The sequence below is a fragment of the Apteryx mantelli genome, chromosome 4 (genome assembly GCF_036417845.1).
Source record: "Apteryx mantelli isolate bAptMan1 chromosome 4, bAptMan1.hap1, whole genome shotgun sequence".
NCBI classification, from domain to species: domain Eukaryota; kingdom Metazoa; phylum Chordata; class Aves; order Apterygiformes; family Apterygidae; genus Apteryx; species Apteryx mantelli.
Genome location: NC_089981.1, coordinates 38,032,013 through 38,053,964, shown reverse-complemented (window position 1 = coordinate 38,053,964; position 21,952 = coordinate 38,032,013). Strand labels below are relative to the sequence as shown.

The window sequence follows — 21,952 nt, the reverse complement described above, 5'->3', positions numbered from 1 at the left end:
TACAAAACCTATCATGCCTGTAATTCGAACTACCTAATAAAAAATACGCGCAAACATATTTCTGACTGTGGGTGTGCAGCAAAACACTAAACTGGAACCTTCATCAGCTGTTATGCTTGTTATGTGACTAGACAGCAAAATCAGTATTGCCTCTGTTCCCTCTTCACACAACTACATGATGCTTGCAGGAAGGATTGCAAAACGGCTGAATTGTATTTTCAAGCTGAATCTTTAGGCAACCACAATCTGCAGATTATTTGTAAGATTCCTGCTGGTTTTGCTGGTGAACCAATGTTTGCAGGAAATGCACTGAAATATCGTGAATGTTATTAAAAATATTGTTATGTTTTCTTTAGCGTTCATTTAGTTCTAAGGTCCATGCAAATAGAGCAAACAGGTTCTTTACTTATTAGATACCAAGTAAAGGTCCAAATTCTTCACATACTTATACTATTGAGGTCAAGATGTAAAATGGCTTACCCAAAATTTTGATATTTAGTACATACCATAGATATGTCAACATTTTAAATTAATCTGGGAAATTCTATCTCCCATATTAGAAAAAGAATTGAATGAAAGGAAGGAATATTCCATCCTTCTAGAAATACTTCCTGTTCTGGATCAGAAATAATTCTACTACCATCAGCAACACAATACTGTTGTGGGAGGCTATTCATAGCTGGTATACGTAGCTACCTAAAATACAGCCTGTGTTATATTATGATTTCTGCTGATTAAGTAAATGTCAGGAAATAACTGACAATAGATAAGATCATCTTTTTCACTGACGTTGCTCACATGAGGACTGCAACAAGCTATTACTTGCATAAGAACTGACACAGATTTCTAGCCGGTCTCTAAATGACATCAATGTAACTTGAAGAACTGACAAGGAAACAAAAATATTCAAGGGAGGCTCCCTTCTTTCCACACACAAGACTGGACTGCGGCATTAATCTCAGCTTGTGAGGTATCTCAAGGAGATACACTTCCCAAGTAGCGCCCAAGAGAGAACTGGGCAGGAACCACTGCTCCAGTTCTGTTAACAAAAGGTTAATATTTAAAAGAAAAAATCATCCTTTTACACCATATATAGTCTTTCAAATTTTTGATTAAGAGAGAGTGATAGACTTCAACATGGCTAAAAATTCACAAGTAAGGGACTCACCTTGGGTAGTGTCAGGTATCAATCTCTCACTTGAGCAAGATGGAGTAGTAGAGATCGGGACTTGGGTCTGCCAAATCCCAGGTGGCTGCACGGGGGAGTGCACTAACCACCCTGGAGTCCTGAGGCACTCCTTCTGAGCATAAATTCTAGGTTGGAAACAAAGAAATCTTTCCAAAAAAAAGTTTTATAGCAACTTTTCCACGTTCTGAATTTGACAACTCAGTATTTGCCGGTGAAGAAGGCTTTTTGAAAGTCTCTGGCCACCATCCGGAGCCAAACAACTCTCACATCTTTATGAGTCCTTTCAGCTCACCTTGCTTCCCTTCCCAGTTTGATTTGCACAGTCACAGCTTGTTTCCTGCACGTAGAGCTGCCGATCCTGAGCTGCGCTGCTGCAGAGCGACAAGGCTCAAAGGAAAGGAAGGCATTTCCTTATTTTCTCTTCTCTCTCTTGGTAACTACTCATCTGAGTTGTATTGCAGGCCACTGGGCAAGTCCGTGTATAATTCACTAGCAAAGAGCAAAGAAGCCGACTCCATTGTAGTACTCATTGGAGGCTATAAACTTCAGCATCACTGCAGCTCATACATCAGCATCTAATGTTTTCAGAGCATGAGATACTCCAACAAAAATACTATTAAATGCATATTGTTTTCTTTTTTTCACATACATATATGTATGGAGGACTTAACATAGAGGATTGCTGGTCTGAGTCACATAGTGACTACTGTCACAAAAATTATCATTATATTTAGGAGATCTCACAGGGCTCAACACTGCTCTTTGGAAACTTTTCAAAGTAATATAATAAAAAAAAATTATCACAAGCTGTCCAACCTATGTCACAGCCTGTAAATTGTATATATGCATTTGTGCATGTAATTGTATCAAAAAGTTATACATTTCAGGGGTCATTATGGACTGATGATCTTATCTTCTTGCCAATAATACTACAGTAACACTTACATGAGAGAAACTGAATTCATCACTGACATACATGCACTAGCTTGCACCAATAGTAAATTTAGCCATTTTTTATGATGAAAACCTACATTTGGAATAACTAAAAATTTTTGGAATCCAGCCTGAAACCTAAAAAGTTTTCCCAAATAAAACTATGTTAATAAAAATATCAGACTCATCAGCACACAAGTTACACATACTCTTAACTGGAGAAAAATATAATGGGGAAAACTGGAAGGAGATTGATTCCTCTCAAAACACCAGGAATACATTAAGCATCTTTATCTTCATGTTCAGTATATCTTTTCTTGTCTTGTTGAAGAAAGATAATAATTTTCATTGAAGTAAACCTGAAATAGAGAGTGATTTTGAAGTGATCCACTACTTCAACTTTGCATTTAATCCACAAGAGCCACTAAAACACTTCATGTAACTTTATAATTTAAAAATAATCTGTGGCCACAAAAATTAACCAAACTAGTATGTGCACATACAGTCAATCTCCACCAGCAGCTGAAGATCAAACTGCACAAGGTGATGACACACAGTGTAGGCAATGCCATCATGTGGAGCCTTGACAGCTTAGTGAGGTCAACGGACATGCAGGAAGGCAAGGTGGAAAGAAGAGGCAAGGTTGGAGAGGAAGCTTTAGGAGACTGAACAGCAGCCTCACAGACAAGCTCCTTTTGTGCTTGAAAGAATGCAAGAATTTGATATCTGTGCTCTCCCAGCAGAAATCCAAGCAATCATCTCCAAAGTAGGCAGTGAAGCATGGCAGTACACCATACGCGCACCAAAGAACAGATAAACTAATACAAACTGGAGGTGCAGATAAACACGTATTTCATGGATCTGAGAAACCGAGAAAGATTCATGCTATGAGAAGCAGTACACATATATTGCACCAAGAGCTCCAAAATTTCACTGAGACTCCTCTCAAACTCTCAGATTTCACAGGTCTGTCCTGTATGTTCTTATAGTTTCTAGACGCGCTTCTTTGTAAGACTTAGATACAAGCCTAATTCTTACTAAACTACATTATTTTTCCCCTTTTCCTGTTTGCCCTGGTGGGTATCTTCCCAAAGGAGCACCGGGCAGTCCATCATTTTGACCGATTAAAGCCCCAGTCCAGAAGCAGAGGTGGAAGCATTCATTACAGGCGTAACCGCTGCAGGGAATGAATCTCAGTAACATTGAGGTTAATTCAGAATGACTCTATTCACTTTTCTCAAGTTAAGTCCAGTATATAACACACAAGCTTCTATAAAAACAGACAACTCCCCAAGTAGCTACTTTTCACTCAATAGACTCGTGCAATGGAGGCTTGCTCAAGTTATCAAGTCAATAAAATAATCTAAGCAGAAATCTGAGATTTACCCAAGGACCTTGCCCTGATATTGGACCAGAAGCTCAGCAAAGAGCTAAAGACCAGACTCAATTATTGAGGGCTCTGGAGAAGCAAACTTCAAAATGAAAGGCTTCTGAAAGTGGCCTGTTTTCCTGCAACAGTGTTAGTGGTTTCTTCTGTTGGTTACTAATGGTGATTACATACAACCTGGGGGAAGGTGGAGGGGAAAGGTATTATTGACCAGAGGCTATGAACAGGGAATCCTGTAGCACAGATTTTATTTTAAAATTAGTCCTCCCTGCATTGTAAATGCTCGTATGATCACATGCAGACTGAGGAGAGGTAACTGGGTTTTTTCCTCTTTTCAAGTACAGTTGGCAGTTGATCCTGCTCATGGTCAGTTGCTTGGCAACAAAACAAGATTCTCTGGCTACAAAATAAATATTCCACATCTGAAATATTTGAGAAAACACTGTTTTTCCTAACTACATTCCATAGTACTTGGGCCACAGGGTTTCCCAAAATAACCTAAAATGTTAGCAGGGTTACACAAAGGATGACCTCCAATTAGATTATCGCTCTGAGACAGATACAGACATGTCCTGCTATACAACACTGGTCATATTCTTAAAATGGTATGTTAAATCTACTTTGTGGTCTGGAGCTCATGTAAAGTAGTTTAACTGTCTAGGAACAAATTAGCTAGCTAGATCCTGCACACTTTTAAATGTAGGTGTGGTGGGAGACATTTAGCAGGGATTGAAAATTTGGAAGTTGCTATATTCGGTCTGAGACGTACGCCAAAGAAAGCATGTCTAAAGAAACAGCCAGTGAGCATAGACATAAAATCAGATATCTCATCAACTACCAGAGCCACAAAGGCATGCTACTGGAAGTGCCTGGCCCTGGGGTTGGTGCAGAAGATATTAAAAGTCATGTGCCTTCCACTATCTCATAATTCTGACTGCCATCTTTCTCTTCATCCTTTCATCAGGACATCACTTTTCTGAAGACACAGACAGCAGAAACCAGTTCTTCCTGCCCCTTCAAAAGTATCTGTCCCATTGGCCTACATTCTAAAAAACATGTAATTGACAGATTCATGTTTTTCAGATGCAAAGGAAGGGTCATGGACCAGTACACTGTGCTGGATCAGACCAGTTAACACTGCAGCCTGTGTCCCATCATGATCAACAGTGGATGTCTAAGAAGAGAATAACAACAGGACAAGCATATAGTGATGCTTCTTTAATATCCTCTCCCAGCATCCAACAATCTGTAACACAGAGATATCCTACATTTAATAGTCCTTGATGGATTCTTCCTCCATGAATTTGTCTTAACATAAAGACTACGGAGGAGAGATATCCATGTCTAAATTTTATTATTTGCTAATAATTCCTCAAACCCAGCAGTAACTATTTTGACTTTTTATAACCTAGGGGCGAAGAAAAATTAAATTTATTAGAGTTCTTGATATTAAAGAAAAGAGAGACTATTCACCTTACAGATGGTCAATTAGAAACACTGATGAAGAATCTTAAGGCTGCTTCACTGGCTTCAGAACCTAAGCCTGTTTTCAAAAAGGAGTCAGCCAGGACTTGTGGAATTTGGCCTCTTCAGTCATGCAGGCTGGTCTTAAGTTCAGACATTCCTGTAAATATGAGACTTGGGCTACAAATTTACCTGGGCTCATTCAGTAAAATGATTTACACACCCACCACTGATATGCAATCTTGGTGTCTAAGGCCAACAGTGCAAAGCCAGAAACCTCCCAAATATACCTAAATGCTATGGATGTCTCCCTTTCCAACCTTAATTCTCCTTAAATTTTTTCTTCTGCATGCATTCAGAGTACTTGCATCTCTGTGCTGGAGGCTTCTCATCTATTGCACACTTAAAGTGGGAACAGGATCTAGAAACTAAACTGTACTGGACAAATTCCTCTGCTCATCTCGCTTGAGTAGCTTAAACCACTGGGCATGTTAAGAGCCCACTACCAGATTCGAAAGAACCAACTAAGCAACTAGAAGTTTCTTCTGGTGCACAAGGGGAGTAGGAAGAGTTGTTTCCTCTCTATTTTTATTAATACTCAGTTACCAAGTAGATTATTTCTTCCATCAGATTCCTGCCACATTCAGTGGACAGGATGGACAGTGCACGCTTAATGAGTTTTGTTCGTTGTTTTGTTCGTTGTCAATGTTTGGTCCCCTGCACAAGAATAATTTATTTCCTCCTTAATATCCTTTAATGTTTATATGTTTTGCAGACATTGATTAATGTTTTTGAAATATCCTTGTTATCTCATTTTGCAATCAAGGCACAGAAGATAGCATCTGCTTATCATAGATGTCTCACTTCAGATTCTCAGGAACTGAATTCTCAGCGTATTTGCATTAGGCACCAGTATCTGCATCTGTAAGTGCTTGGCACACAAGCAAATTAGACCCAGGATTTCCAGGTAAGCAGCCCAAAAAAAAAAAAGCATATGTCTGAATGTTTTCACTCAGAACTCAGTGGCAGGCAAAGATAGAATTAATTTCCTCATGATTTACCTTAATCTTCCCAAAGCTCTGTCTTTCACACTCCATCTTCCAATTTCCATAATATTCAAAGCATTTCTCCTGCAAACTTCAACCCCAGAGCATTTTACCTGTGCAGTAAATGATAAAGGAACTTGTGGAAAAATGCAATGTAAGACTATATTATCATGCCCAGGGAGCAGATCATAAATTTTACAGAAAGCCTTAATTCTGTCACTGTCTCAGTCTCAGTGCTTGACTTTGCTACATTGTATTAATAAGGCCCTATAAATGCTTAGCATCTAATTCCACACTGACACGTCCACATGTTACCAGCAAAACTGAGTACACAGGTCCAGAGCACTTTGTGCTGGAGGATGAGTAGTAGCTGGAAAGGAGGAATTTTTGACAGCAGTTTTCACAGAAATTGGCTTTTGGATAAAGAATGATGAAGCTTTAGCCCCAGGATTTACATCAATATTTTAAAGGGAGATGGTCTAGCAGACATTTTATCCAGCTCTTATTCCTTTGGCCCTGCCATTGCCAACCTATTTTTAGCCCTCCGTCTTAGTCCCATCCTCTTTACTTCTGCAATGTGGAGCGCACACTTCTGCAGTTCATTGGTCTTCTTGTTCCACGTCAAATCGCTTTGCTCAGCAAATCCAAGCCTCCCAGCTCCAGCCTTACCATCCATTTCAGCCTCCACTATGCATGTGCATATTCTCCCAGCCTACACTTTTGCCCTGTGTCCTAGCACAAACAATCCTAATTTCGTCCAGTCTCTCTCCTGCCTCAGCACGGCCTTCAGGGAACTGTTTACCTGCTTCTACCTGGATTTCAGCCCCTATATCCAGTGTCAATGTTCATCTCCTCACTGCCTGGTCTGGTTTCAGCATCGTTATGCACTTATTCCCACTCTCCCTGCTATGCTGCTCTTTCTTCTCAGATCAATACGCACAGCCTCCCTTAACTTCTTCCCAGCATCCCATAATTTTTTTGCCCCAGACTCTTAGCCTGAACAGCCCTTAATTCCCACCACCCATCCAGCAGGTGCCATCCACCCTCTTATCTCTATCCCTCACTCTCAGCGCCAGTCTTCCTACATGGTTCAGTCCAGCATCAGCTGTGTACAGGTCCACTTTCCCCCTTTGCCCATCTAAGCCTCATTCGAGTTTCTTTTTTTCCAAACAGGTTCCAAATTCTCGTTGCCCTCCTCATTTCCCCACATCAGATCTGGTCTTGTCCCCCCTCAATTTGAAGTAGGTAGTTTCCTTCATGTGAACAAGAGTCACACATCTCTGACAGAAAAAAAACAACAAACAAACAAAATCCCAGACGAATTTCATGTCCTGGAGTGGGAGGACTATATCTTTTCAAAGAAAAATATGGGCAGTGATTTTTTTTTTTAGCCTGGGTAAAACAATGTATTTTTCTCTAGCCTTGTTCTTGGAAGAGGCTAAACTGTTCTGGCTGAAACTTTCTGAAGAGAATTCAGCCTGAAGCAGACACCCAATGCAACATGGAAAATTCTAGCTTGAACAGCTACTTTGAAAAAGTTTTGAACAGCTGAAAATAGGGCCTTAGAACTGGAAGTGCTTGGCAGTCTTATTAAAAGATGGTGTTACTAGCCCTGCCTATGCCAAGAGTCCAAGGGCCACACCAGAAGGTCATCCACTTCGGTGACAATCAAGCATGAAACAAATGCATTTTATGAAGTTACTCAGGGTTTCTGCTGGTATAAGTGTGACAAGGCTTCTGCCCTTGAATTGTCCTACAGTCCAATGACTTGATGAATCTAGCTATAGAGATTCTAACAATATTTGTCCATTCCCTTGAGCTGTGCCTTAGTGTATGAACCAGGGTAGCAGTGCTAGCCAGTTGCAAGATTTCCCCTGAGCCTTACTTTGCAGTGCGGCAGCTCATTGTAAGCAGTTGGCGGAGAAGCCACGGGGCCCCCAGCTGTTCAGATTCCTTCTGCGAGAGTCAACATAATTGTATCCCTACTTGTGTCTTCAGATTCTCCACTCTGGAGTTTGCTGTAATGGACCTACCTAAAGTAATTAGACCACCTGTTGCATCACCAGATCCATTTAAGGGAGTCCTACTGCAGTTGGGTTTACATGGTTTGACAGTAATTGTTTAAGTGGATGCCATTGTAATGACACTGCAAAATAAAACTGTAGATTTATTTTAATCAATAAATATAATTACATGCTCATCAGAGCATGAGCTTATCTGTAATTAGTTCTCCATATTATAATGCAGTCCATAATGCCAACTTTGTGCACGTTACAGAATGTCAGACAGCAATTACATTTGCACAGGACAGGATATTTACAATCAGTTGTGCTTTTACAGGTCAGAAAGTCTGAGCCCTGGAAAAAAAAAATCACAGAGTATCAATTGCGGAACTTAAAAACGGCTAAGTGGTTTGGGAGGAAATTCTCTTTATTGGTTACACTGGTAGCACTGGTACCAGGAGAATGGCCACTGTAAATTAACACAGTCCTAATATACATCAACACAAATATCATTTTGCAACCTCAGTTACTTAAGCTGCTAAACCTAGCCATTTTTCATTCAGAACTATAAAAGACTGAAGAGCATAACAAAGCGGAAAAGGCACATACCCACACACATATCTGTTTATGCTTATAGCCAAACGTATATAACATTGATTTTACACAGAAGGAAATTCAGACATGAGCCGTTATGATAACCTCCCTAAGGTAGTCACAAAATTAGAAATAGTACTGACGTACTGAGTCATACTTTTGTTCCAATCTTTGGCTAAAACCAAACCAAAACATAACTCTATAAACACAAACATGCGGTTAAAATTTCATAGTAACAGTTCAGCATTCATACATCATATGGGCCCATGTTTGTTTGCCTGTTATTTTATATAAATATATATTTATATATAGCATTTTATATGTATAGCTGTATTTATAGACATTTGTATTCAAGAAACCATGTCACACAAAAGAAAATCTTTCTCAGTAACAGTGGAATATTAGAGAGGGGTTTTTTTAACTGCATTACAGCTGGCTTATAAGCTTCTGTAATTACATCTGCTTTTAGTACTGACCCAACAGGGCAAAGCTAGTTGTTGCTTATAACAGCAGCACAGTACCGAACACAGTTTGAGACAAAATCTACCATTTTTTCCATCAGCGGATTTACAAAAACTTGCTTTTCAAAAAATAGAGCAGGGGTTCTTTGGGATAATGCCTTAAAGCAGAAAGTGTTATATTCAATAGGTTTTATTGCCATTTCAATCACTGTGTAGCATATTAATCCTATAAATTAATAAACATATACAGAATATATTTAGTTGTAATGGATTTTCATCTATATAATTACAATTAATTTTATACTAGTAAGGAATTTTAAAATCACAGTATTTTTCTATTGTTTTTCCATTTCTCCCTATATACCTTTGTTTCTTGTCCTGAAGTCCCCATATTGCAGTCTTCATTCACATTATCCATAGTTCTAAACAGCTGTTAAGCACATGCTTATCTTTACATACATGCTTAAGGACAAACAAAATCAGTAGGGCATAAGTACCTGCTTAAAACCAACCTGAAACTGAATGAATTTTAACAGACTCTAGAGTGATTTCCAGCCAATCCTCTAAACTCCCATTGAAATACAGACTTTGGGATGGATCCTACATAAGTATGAGTACTTGACACGAAGCAGGTATTCTCCAAAGTTTTTCTTTCACTTCACTGCCTTGTAAACAGAAAATAACTTGTGAGGACAGGCACTACCCAGCTTTTCAATTTTTAAAAAAATATTTTAACCTTATTTATTATTATGTTTATACAGTATTTTCCTGAAGGGAAAAAAAATATGGTTAAATCAAGAGTACAAGAGGACAAATCAATCAGTGGCACCACCCCGCAGGACCACGGAATGCTACACATCTGTGCCGGACCCCCACGCTCCAGATGCCCCTTTTGGGGTCCCAGAGCAGCCCCCAGCAGCCATTTTGCAGCCAGGAGGGCTCCCCGAACCCGCTCTGCTCCCCATGACGTGAGAGCGAGAGCCCGGGCCCACCTCGGCTGCTCACCATCACGGTGCGCATGGACAACGCGCGACGATGGCAGGGCAGGGCGCACTGCTGCATGGCCAACGCGGCCGGTTTGCCGAGGTGACGCCATACAGCACCCTGCAGAGACATGATGCCCGACCCAAGACTTGACGTGGTTTCCTTGAAGGAAACTGAGGGGGTCCCGTTACCTCTCTCTGTTCAGACATCCACAGCAGCATGGCAGGAAACACTGATAGACACCTCTATGTCATACCACGACCAGCTTTCACAGGGCCTAGCTTTCGATTATCTCCATGAAAAGAGAACAGGCATATCCTTAAGAGAAAAAAGAAAATCCTCATTTCCCTTATACTTTGCACATTCAAAAAGGGATAGCCCTAATTTCACAGTGGCTGTGCAAACAGTATGGCCTCCCATTTTGAAACAGTCTGGTAGCACTGGATAAAAACAGGATATATCCACAGAAATTAAACAAGACACTATTAAAATTACCTTGAATGCATACAGAGTTTAATAGGCAACAAGGTCTTTTATGAAGGGCATTTGAATCATCCAAATAAATTCTGTAGTCAAAATAAATATATTTTTATTAAATTGAATATAGGGGGCTCAAAACTTTAATGTTCTAATAAATTCTTCAGTGCCCCAGCCAATTTTGCCTGTATAGGATGCAGAGCAATATTATGCCAAACATTAACCACACCATTCCTAAAATCAGAGTGAAATCCTTGTAACCCACGTAAGGCCAAAATTAAAGGATTTAAACAGACAAATATGAACAGAACTGGCCCACTGACAGATTGTTCTACATATTTGCCCAATGCTGACTTTTGGGACAGCGGTTGTCCACAGGATATATACCCACCATTCACTACTCCTACAAATCAGCAAGTTCATCCACTACCAGCCCTCTTTTTCCCCCCGCCAAAGGTCATTAAGGAGAGCAGTGAGGGTACCTCATGCACTATAGCATTCTGACGATTCCCTCCCATCAGCCCTACAAACATTGCTACAGAGGTCAATGCAAATCTGGCCTGTATAAGAGTAAGGTCTATAACAAGACCATGATCTCTTACTTGCATGGAAAATGTGAGCTGCTCTTCTGCAGGGATAAAGGAATCAAAGATATGAATCCCATATCAGCATCAGCTGGAGATAACACTGAATGTCAAAGGCATTAATCCACACTTCACCTGTACCAATCCTCTTTATATCCACATTTTTAAATGTTTAGTATGAATATGACTGTCAAATATAAATAAAAAACAATAACTGAAAGGATGACAATAGAAGATTTGGGTTTTTTCCAAAGGAGCTATCAGTTTATCTACAGACTTTGTTTTCCTCACAGAAATGCATACAACAGCTAAGAATAGCGAAGATTAACTGAAAGAAGAAAAATTGGTCAAGTGTTTCTATTTTTCCAGTTACTTATCATCAAAGGTATGTCTGCACATCAAGTAAACAACATTTCACTTTCCCTTTGTGGTCTGGTGGGGCTGAGGAGCAAAAAAAAGGGCAGAATCATCATTAGAAAAATAGGAACCACAGAAACTGATGGGGGGGTAGTTAAGTCTACATTTAATTTAATTTACTGTTAACTGGCTGGATTTCAGGCCAATAATGTGCATCTTCAGACACCATGGACTGTTTTGTAGACCAGTCATCCACCATAAATAAAATCTGAGGCTGAGATCAACTGACTTGACATTTACCCTGTTTTGCAGCATAAACACATACCACCTCTCATGCCTGAGTTTTAGGAGGCTTCAAAAGACAGAATGGTAAGAGCTGATTAACAGTTACTAATGAGACAGCCTGTAGGAGTGAGTCATGAGTGGGCAAGAAACTCTTTATGGGAATGCTATGTTTTTTTACCTAGGCTGAACTCTGATATCATTATATGAGCTATCAAGAGATATAGAAGCCAGTTTATGAAGTGGCAGCCTTCACTTTTACATGACATAGAAAATTATCAACCCAGCCAGGACTTTTTTTTTTTTAAGGTGACTGAGCCAAGGACACTGCATTTCAATTTTGTTTCTCAGGCAAGGCTATATGATTTTTCCTACTTTTACTGCAGAAAAATGGAGTTCTTAAAAGCAGAGGTTAAACTGAGCTTTATATGCAGTAAGATTTTGGATGTTTGACTTAGTGTAATATCCATTTCAAAGCAGACAGTCCATTTGGAGCCACCCATCTCATTCTGCAAGGTGGCTTAACCAAAAAATCCTAAGTCACTATGGCCTTCGGCAAGTAGTCAAATCCTTTAGTGTCCTATTAGCTGCTTATTAAAGACAAGGAAAGGAGACTACCCTGTAGGGGTTTAAGATTAAAAACCTCACTGCATGCCATGCTGCCATGTGCCCCCACCCCTCTGCACTACTGAAACTCAGCTAGAGTCAGCCAGACACTCGCTGATGCACCGATCTGTTTTTCATGGAACAGATCGTTCCAGTGACTAATTCACTGATGCTGTCCAGCTAATTCTATTGCCCAAACATGTCACTTGACAAGAAATGCAAATATTCATCGTATTATAGTTGGTTAAAATGTTCAGTCACTTTCAGATACAATTGACTAGGAGCAACCACAAGAGGAACTCAGCAACAAATCAGCCAGCAGGGTAAAATCCCACTCCTTCTGCAAGTCTGTAGTGTGACACATGGATACTGAGCAGGGCCAGTAATCTTCATATTCATTCAGGCGCTCTCAGTTGTTGCATACAGCAGGCTCTGCAGCTGACACCTTAACATGCAGATCAGCAGCTTGTCCAGCAGGCTGTAAGCCATCACATTTCACTTACCAAGACTGTGCCACTGGCAGTCTTGGACTGCCCAATAATAGGATTCCTTCCAGCTTTGTCCAGATCATTTAATTGGCAGAAGTCCACAAGCCTGATCCCAGCAACAAATTCACGCCCTAGTTTGATAGGAAGTTATTTGACTCAATCAGTTGTCATGAATTTTTTTTTCTTTCCCCCTCTGTCAGCATGAGGCCTTCTGAAGAATCGTCATTGAACTGTAGTCTCAACAGGTCATTTCTCTCTCATCAGATCCCAAGGTAAAATCTGCTCCAGCTCCATTTACCTTGTCCAGTTCTTTCCATTGTCAATTCAAATCTGAACAAGCCTTTTGAAGTCTCCTAGTCCACTTTTGTCTTGTCAGGAAACCTTCGGGACAGTTTATAATCTATATAAGCACTGAGACAGGACCATAAAATGAATCGTATTAATATAATTACGACCAGTAAAATCATCAAAAGGACTGATTCCATATTTAAGCTAGAATAATGAGGTAATGTGAAAAAAATACACTGGGAGATCTAATTATATAATGCAGTATTCAGTGCTGTGTGGCCAGCCCAGCAATTCCTGTAACATTCCAATCAAAGTGATCTCACTAGCATGTGAGAGAAGAGTCCAGCTGACAGATTTGGGACATGTAACGTACTATTTAGTCAAGAGGCCCCATGTGCTATTCATAAAGAATTAACAACTTTTATACTGACAATGACAGTATTGTCAGAAGACCTTTGGAAGGGAAAAAAACTCCATAAACTCCGTCTCTGAAGTTGGACTTTTTTTTTTTGCCCCTTTTTTCCAATGCTGATGTAATCTCCAAACATCTCCAGCAGCAGCTGCTCAGCGAAACCAGGCACCTTCTCCCTAGTCCCTTTCAGCAGCACACGCAGCACTTTCCAGCTCCCTCAAGACAATCAGGGCCTTTCTTTCACCAATTAGCTATCACTTCAAGAGCCCTGCGCTGTCCAACGAGCTCTTAAGAATGGTCTGTGCAGGAAACAACACTGGAGGGGCTTTTTTTTTGCCTAGACAAATTAAAAGGGGAAGAAGGGAGGGAGGAAAAAAAAGCACAACAAAACAAATCAGAACACAGAAGCTGTCTAAAATGCATCGCTCAATTAGTACATCGACAAATGCAGAAATGTCCTCAAGAGCCAGTGCTAGAGCAAGGCGCACACAAAAAACGCTCATACTTTCTTTAGGAGATAGTTTGTTTAGTCCAGTATGTTAAACAGGTTTCATAGAAAGAAGGGCTCTTGTTACAGCAAGTCTCTGCGTTATACAAACTAAAAGGGAAAGAAACTCCTGGAAGATTAAGGTCTATTTCCTTATTTGGCGGTCCAAATGTAAAGCAGCACTATTTGAAGTAGACATTATAGGAAAGAACTTGGTTTAGCTCACTTTAAATTTAGACGGATTGATGAAATGAGTAATTACTGGAACTGCTAAGATCTTTTTGAACCAGACTCAACTAGCAAGCTCCTTGCCCCAGAAACTGTGCTTTCCATCTAACAGAGAGATTAAAGTCTGATTCAGAGCCTGAAATCTCCGTGAAATTTGCATTCTTTTTCCTTTAAAATCAGGGAATAGGTACAGTAACACCTTGAGGTCCCAGTTGATGCCAAGTCCCCATTGGAACAATGACAAACTTTAGGACCCAGTTCAGGAAGGGAACACTTAAAAGGAACTTAAATAAATGTTTAAGTAATGCCTTGACTGGGCCTGGATTTAAGCAATCGGAACTGGACAAGCAGAGCTGTGAAGGCAAAAAACAAGAAGGGGCAGCAGTAAGAGAAATGACTTGGACAAAGTCCAAGTAATAGCACAGTGTCAGGACTGTTTCCCTGATTTTTCAAGACTGCATTATACCAAACTGCGTATCAAAATTCTGAGTCTCAAAACTCTTCCAGGACCATTTTCTAGTCACAATTGTTCCAACTGGGGTAATCTTGTGAGCTTCAACACATTGTCTTTTAGGACAACACAAATACACTTATAATACCAGAAAAAAAATCTTCATCTATTCCCTAAATTGTATTGACTGTATATTGGAAGCAAAGCTCCAGGCTTTGTAAACAATTTAATGGCATGGCAAAGCAAATACTCTAAAGGGCTTCGGGAATTTGTTTGCGCTAATGGGTGCTCTTAACTACCATAGGGATTTTTTAATGGAGTTAGAAAGTGTCAGAACTGATCAGATTGCTTAAAAGGAAAGTCTGATGTATTACCCTATGTGCATTTATGAAGCAATGTGAATCAACTCAAATTCCTCTGCATGGGAAAGCTCAACCAAGGGATGAATACACACAATCAGGATTAAGAAGGATTCTTTGTGGAGGTGCACCGAACAATGACTGTCTTTTTATACCTACAGACTTCAAAAGATGTTGCATTTAAAGGGACTACTCCTTCAGCTAGTTTAGATTTTGCTGAAAAATGCAGGAGGCTGGAAAGAACAAATATATACATGCATTTTTTTATATTTATTTATTTATTTATTTATTTTGCTAGGGCCACCTCCAGTTATAGAAAGAAAGGATGAAAGAGATGCAAAAAGGTCTTTCAGCTTGCCCTAAAGCAAGATCAACTATGTCATTCCTGACAGCTGTTTCTCTAACCTGTTCTTTAAAAGACCCACATCCACACAGATGAGAAGAAAGGAAATCTTCGTCTCATCTGAAAGCAAAAGAAACAGTCTGACAAATTGTTCAGTGGCTCTATCAGTACAGCCACTATAAACCTACAGTCAGTCAGTGGTCTACATTACATTCTTGCTTGGGCAACTGGTGCACTTTGTGACTGCAAATAGGTAACACATGGTTGAAGCAATGATACCTGCCTTTGTTCAGAACAGCACAAATCTGTACCTCTGGAGGTCTGTCTGGGCCACATCTAAAAACACATGTTTTGTGACAATCATATCCCTTTACCTCAGTGCAATCCTGCTGTCCATACTCTAGCAGATTTGCTGAAAACCAGCAGCAGGATTTTACTGAGCTCAACATTAGCTAGTGGGACTGTCGTGAAACACAGCATATCCCATACCTTGGCCATGAGGTTCAGTTCAACTTGCTAGCGGCCAGAAGTCTGGTAGTTAGGCAGGGGCAACTGAGGAGCGAAGCGATGCTCTCATTCCAGGGGCATCCCCTCCACAGGCACACAAGTGCCATCACCTGTGCCATCCCCAGCAGTCCCCGAGAGGCATCAAAGCCGGAAGGGAGACAGTGCAGCCCCCGTGCCTGGCGCAGGACTCTCTTCGGGGCAGGCTGACCGGGTGGGCTGCCACTCCCGCTGCCCATCAACAGCTGCTCTACGGCTCCCTATGCCACGGCTGGCACCTCGGCACTCCTCGTATGCACCACATTTACTCGCACAAAGGAATACTGCATTGAATACTGCATTTCAATTGCTGAAGATGGGAGGATAGTACTTTTCTACCTAGTTTTCAGTTTTTAGGACAGATTTACTTATGCAAAAAAAGTAATGGTATAACATAAGCAAGAAGATTCTATGTGCCAGACGAAAACATTCTGCAGCTAGATTGCAGAAAACAGAGTTTAATGTGGATAGCTGTTCTTCCCACCTTTGTAAAGTATTTTGAGACTCACTAAGGAAAAGGACTATTTATAGCCTATCTATTAATCACTATTAACTGGATTTTCCCAAACGAATCTTTCCAAGCAACAGATGTTCCTAATGCCTGGCATTGTTTTTAATGATTTACCTTTTCAAAGAATGTACACTGTATCGCATATAAAAACATCCTCTCTCTGTTCAGAGTTTATTTTGTTAAAATCATTTTTCAACTAATTATCTCTTTAGAGAATAAAGACATGATAGAACAGTATTCTTGATGGGTGGTATTTTCTTATTAACACGTGTTTTCTGATAGCCAATATCATTACACTCTCCTGCTGTAACCATTTATTAAAATTCTCTAATTCAAAACTATTTCCAAGACAAATTCAGTATTTATTCTGAAGTAATATTCTCCTTTTAAATTATCATCAGGTAATTAATTGTCCTGATAATCAGTGCCCACTGAAGGGTAACTTAGCAAACAGATTACATATTATGCATGTAAAAATGTAAAACAAAAGATTTCACATCTGATTTTCAAGTTCTAATTATAAGGCTGTCTACTTCCTAAAATACCATTATCTTCCTAAAATTATTTTAAAATATCCAGTGAAATTACAAGCAATAAGGAGGCAATACAACAATCTCATAACATCTGCTGTAATCATCAGTTTGAAATATATCTCAAAATATAAATAAACTAGAATTAGAAAATAGGTTATTTGACTTACTGTATTTGCCAGGTATCCAAGAGTCAGGACACCTACAAAGGAAAACGGCAAAGAGTTGCAGGTGTCAGCATGGCTAACAAGAAGTTTCCAGTTCATTTGGGGGGCAGGGCCAGCACTTATCTCTCAAAATCATGTGCCTGCTATAGTTATCAGAGTTAAAAAGGCACCTTGTTCCAGTTTACATTTGTGAACCCTCCTGAACAAGCATTCTATATCACACTGAAAATAAAACAGCACTTAAAAAGAGCCAGATCAAGGTATTCATTCACAGCTTTGAATGTCATATTTTGTCCTCTAAAGTCAATTCTCGCTTCAAATTACTCATGATTATATGCACTTATCAAGATCGTTCAGCATTACTTTGAGTCAAAGAAAAGTACAAACACCTGCCCCATGGCTTTCCACTGCAAAGTCCCCAGCAAACATACTCATCCCACTACAGTAAGTTCGATACACCCATTTCCATGACCATGCAAAACAACGATAGAAATAAGAAACTTGAATTATACATATTTATTGTCTCAAGAGTAACTTCAGTGAAAAAAACAGACGTGCTTGTAGAACTCGAGCCCATCCTCAAGGCCTCACAGTCAAAAGTGAGATAAAAACAAACATTAAAAAAAGAAAAGCGTATAGGAGAAACAATAATAAAAGTGGGTGAAGAGACTAGGAGAAAATAAAATGAAACTCACAAATCTGTCTTAAAAGTGATTACCTAAAGAGATCTGCATTTAAAGACAAAGACTTGCGGAGACCTTTGCAGTTGTCACTGCACTGTCAGCTCCATGTGCTGCTGCATGCTACAATGCTCAGTAGGGGACATCTTATTTCCCTTCCTTTTTAGAACTTTTTTTCCATGAGTATGATTAGAATAGGATCTAGAAGCAGCAGAATATACTGTGTATATGCCATGATATTTAATCACATCAATGAATTTAAAGAAAAGTAATATCCATAAAGTCCACATCATGGTGAAGGAGCATAGAAATACAAAAAATACCTAGTTACTCAAAGGAAAATAAGCCTCAGATAAATATTGAGAATTTATGTTACAAAGGTCAAAATAGCTTGTTATCAAGCAATTGTTATGTCCATTTTCCTCTTTAGTTGTCAGAGAAAGTATACACCTTGCCTAAGTTTTCACAGACAAGTTAGCTATGTAATTTTAGTGCTTGAAAAGATACTCTGGATTTTTGTTGGTGAAATTAAGGAGTATTACTGAATTCAGGTGGACAGAATGGATCTAGTCCTAAATCCTCATTTCACCAATGCTCTGCTTCTACCAGTGGATAACTTTTTTTTTTTCCCCACTGAATTCATGGCATGACACGTCAAGCTAGTCAAGAGTTTTATTATTACTATTTTTTGACAAAATAGTGTTTCAACTGAAATGCCAGTTTGTCAAAACCAGAAATCTGACAAAACATGTACCAGCTTGTATGAAATATTTGTCAGGAGCTGTTTTTCAGATCCATAAAATTTATGATCAAAAGAAAACAGAAAGACAGATCAACTTCTTCAAAACATTAGACAGTCAAGACACTCATGCATAAATACACAGTCTGAGTCTCTTGACAAGTGCTGTTGCCACCTATCTTTGGGCTATTCCTGGGTCTCTCCTGACTTTGAAACCTTACTTTCTTCTCACTGTGCCCAAAACCAGACTGGAACCTTAAGAAATGTCATGAGATGGAAAACCCAGATCCCTCTCATCTGTAACTACATGTCTTCTGCAGATTGTGCGCTTGTGGAAGGGGCTGCTACATGCTACATTTCCTCTAGCTTAACTCCAAGAATGCTCCTTCTGCTCCCTACCAAAAAGGAGAACAGGTCAATACCTGATTTTTATTTACAATTAAATCTGGGTTTCCCATTCATCATTTATTTTGACAGCATAAGCCAGTACCGACAGGAATGAACCATGTCACAACTGCAATTTCCATACAAGGTCTAGTATGTGACAGACTTAACTACTGAATATGTATGTAATGTTTCTAAAATCCACTATAGGCAAAATGTGCCTTGGCAAACTACAGATCATGGAGAGAACTTGAATATGATATCATGCCACCCATAAAATGTAGTTATTGAAAAAATTGCTATCTTCTATTAGTGATGGAAGGTTAATATTTCACATGCCACACTGGCACAACTCCTAACCTTTTTTTTCTATTTAAAAGTGAAATTACATTATTTGAAATACTTGTTATAAAGCTTTACCCATAAATTAATGGGGTCTTGAAAACTTTGAAGATAGACGATCAAAAATATGGTTGCATTCAACAAGGTCCTTATTAAATACGTTTAATTTTAAGAAAAAATTCTAAGCTATTTAAAGCCATGTGAGTAATAATGAATTATCAGATCTACCACTACCACACTAATCAAAAAAAGTGTAGGATTGCATGGCTTAGGCTTCATACTTTGACTTTCCTTAATCATTTGTTTTCTTAAACCTCATTTCTGATAGTTACAGAACACTAAACTTACAATAAACACAGACTGATCTGACTATGATTTTGGAAGTTTCCATATTCCAATCTGAACTTTACATCAGAGGCTTTGTGGCCAGACCCAAGTAGGGCATTCAGCAAACTATATTGTTTGTTTTGAACAAATTTTTCATTCTATCCTGCTTATTTTTAAAGTCTCTTTGCACACAAAAAGAAGGAAAGCTGGGGCAAAGAAAGAAAGAAAAGAGTCCATTTGAAAAAATTACACTGCTAGATTACAAGAGTTGAAAGCTGGTATGTAACTTTGCTCCGGGTGATCAAACTGCTAATCAGGAATGCTGTCGGGAACAGAATGGAATTCCAAATAAATTAGCCATGTCCAAGAAGCCAATACAACACAGGATTAAGGCTCACAAAGAAAACAAATTTATTCAGCCTACTTTATCGGAATTCTTAATAATGTGTACTAGTTTTTCTCATCACAGTCTCAGCTCTTCCACTGGAACAGTGTGGAGAAGGAAAAATGAGTCACACTTCATAAATCATCCTGTACTTGTAAAGACACCTAAAAATGTTATATAGAGCAACACACACACACTACAATTATATATAAGTACATACGCACATCACAGTTATAGCAGAAACGTGCATATCTATTTCTTCAAATTTATTTTCAAGGCACCTGCCCAAAGAAAAGGTGCCACACACGTCTATGAAAATGTACAAAGCTCAAGAAAAAGGTTAAAACTGTACTGGTTTACCCACCAAAATGAACCTTGATATTGTAGTATATAAATCACTGAGTTAAGTAATCAACTATTAAAAAAAAAATCTCTTTCCTATAAGATCATGCCATGCTTCACATTTATTAAGTATAACAGAAAAATTCTTATGTCGACATATTGCAGCAAGGAATACTGTGGCTGAGGTACTGTCTGCAACTCAAATCTATATTCTATTTTTGAGTCTGAAAGGTTCCCAGAGAGACTTTTCAGAATCATTTATGCCAAAATCACAGAAACACTTAAACATGTCCTTAAGTTTCTGCAGTTCCTTGAATTAGGATTTTTTTAAATCAGAACCTTTTCCCCATCTACAAAACAGAGGTGATAGTAGACTCTTATCTATACGGTCAGTTGAAAATAAAGCTTCTTTTTGAAGCATTTGGATTCTTAAAAAAAAAAAAGAGAGTGAGAGAGAGAGAGAAAAAGGACTCACATCCAGGCATGCTTAGCAAAACCATCTTGCAAGAGAATTGTATATGTCATCTCGACTGCTGAAAAAAATCAAAAATATATTTTAACCTCAAACCATTTACTATCTAATAAACATGTATTCACTGAAAAAAAACAGAATGGATGCAATACTGCTAGCATTTCCACAACTCTGCACTGGTACCTTGAGACTCCTGTGGGTGTGTGCATGGAGTTCTCATAATGAAATTCGTTGAGTAAACCGCAAGATGAGTGCGAGTGTTACAGATTCATGTCTCTGGTGGTTCCCAGACATGACATTGCCCAGCTTTCCAGATGACCAAACTGTACAAGCAATTTGACATACATGGTTAGAGTGTTAGGTATTTTCTAAAGACTTTGTCACAGATAAGGGGGACTCTCCAAAAGTCACCAGTTGTACCTCTTCCCCTTTCCATAATGAAACAAATTAAATGCCATTTACTATTATTACTGTATGCAGTATCTTATTCAAGTGCTAAAAAAACAATTTATATCAAACTGTGACTTAGTATAAGATTCACTGTTAAGTGGTTTTTCCTCCCTCTAAGAAGATATTTGTACAAGCAGGGAAAGAAAAACATTCATCTCTAAACCATCTTCTCTGGAAATGCATCTCCATAGGGTGAGGGCCAAATTATGCAAGTTCTTTGTTGCATTCTTGGGACATGTGACTGGAAGGGATCTGTTTACACCCCAATGCCTCCACTGGAGGCACATAAATAACCATTCGATTTGAGTGAAATGTTTTAGAGGAAATACAAACCATTTTGTTTTCTCTGCAAAATAAACCAAAAAGGCAACATTGTGCAACCAAAATTTTTCATAAAGCCCAAGGAAAAGTGTTTATTTTAATTTTCAAAAGGGTCTCTAAATAAGAAACAAACAGATTTGTATTAATAACAACTTAAAGAAATATGTTGGTTTAAGAGAGAGCAGAAGAGAGATTTTTCCAGCTAAAACAACTTGCCAGTTTTGGTAAAAATTCACAAATAGCTTCACAGTTGGAAATCACATTTGTGGCAAATAAAGTATTGGTCTAAAAAAACGTTACTCCGTTCTACCTTGATCTGGCAAACAGTTGTGTATA

The 21,952-nt window shown here is 38.9% G+C and overlaps 2 long non-coding RNA genes across 2 annotated transcripts; both read right to left on the bottom strand.

Annotated features, from left to right (window-relative positions):
* Positions 1-8,173: 8,173 nt before the first annotated feature.
* LOC136992080 (uncharacterized) lies at positions 8,174-13,203 on the bottom strand. The gene is made up of 2 exons (XR_010884123.1): positions 10,253-13,203; positions 8,174-9,742 (listed from the first exon to the last, which is right to left on the bottom strand). It is a non-coding gene; the product is annotated as an uncharacterized lncRNA (long non-coding RNA).
* Positions 13,204-13,337: 134 nt separating this feature from the next.
* On the bottom strand, positions 13,338-21,705 carry LOC106498317 (uncharacterized). Its single transcript, XR_001294943.2, has 4 exons — positions 21,029-21,705; positions 20,849-20,906; positions 17,178-17,209; positions 13,338-13,892 (listed from the first exon to the last, which is right to left on the bottom strand). It is a non-coding gene; the product is annotated as an uncharacterized lncRNA (long non-coding RNA).
* Between the last annotated feature and the right edge of the window lie 247 nt (positions 21,706-21,952).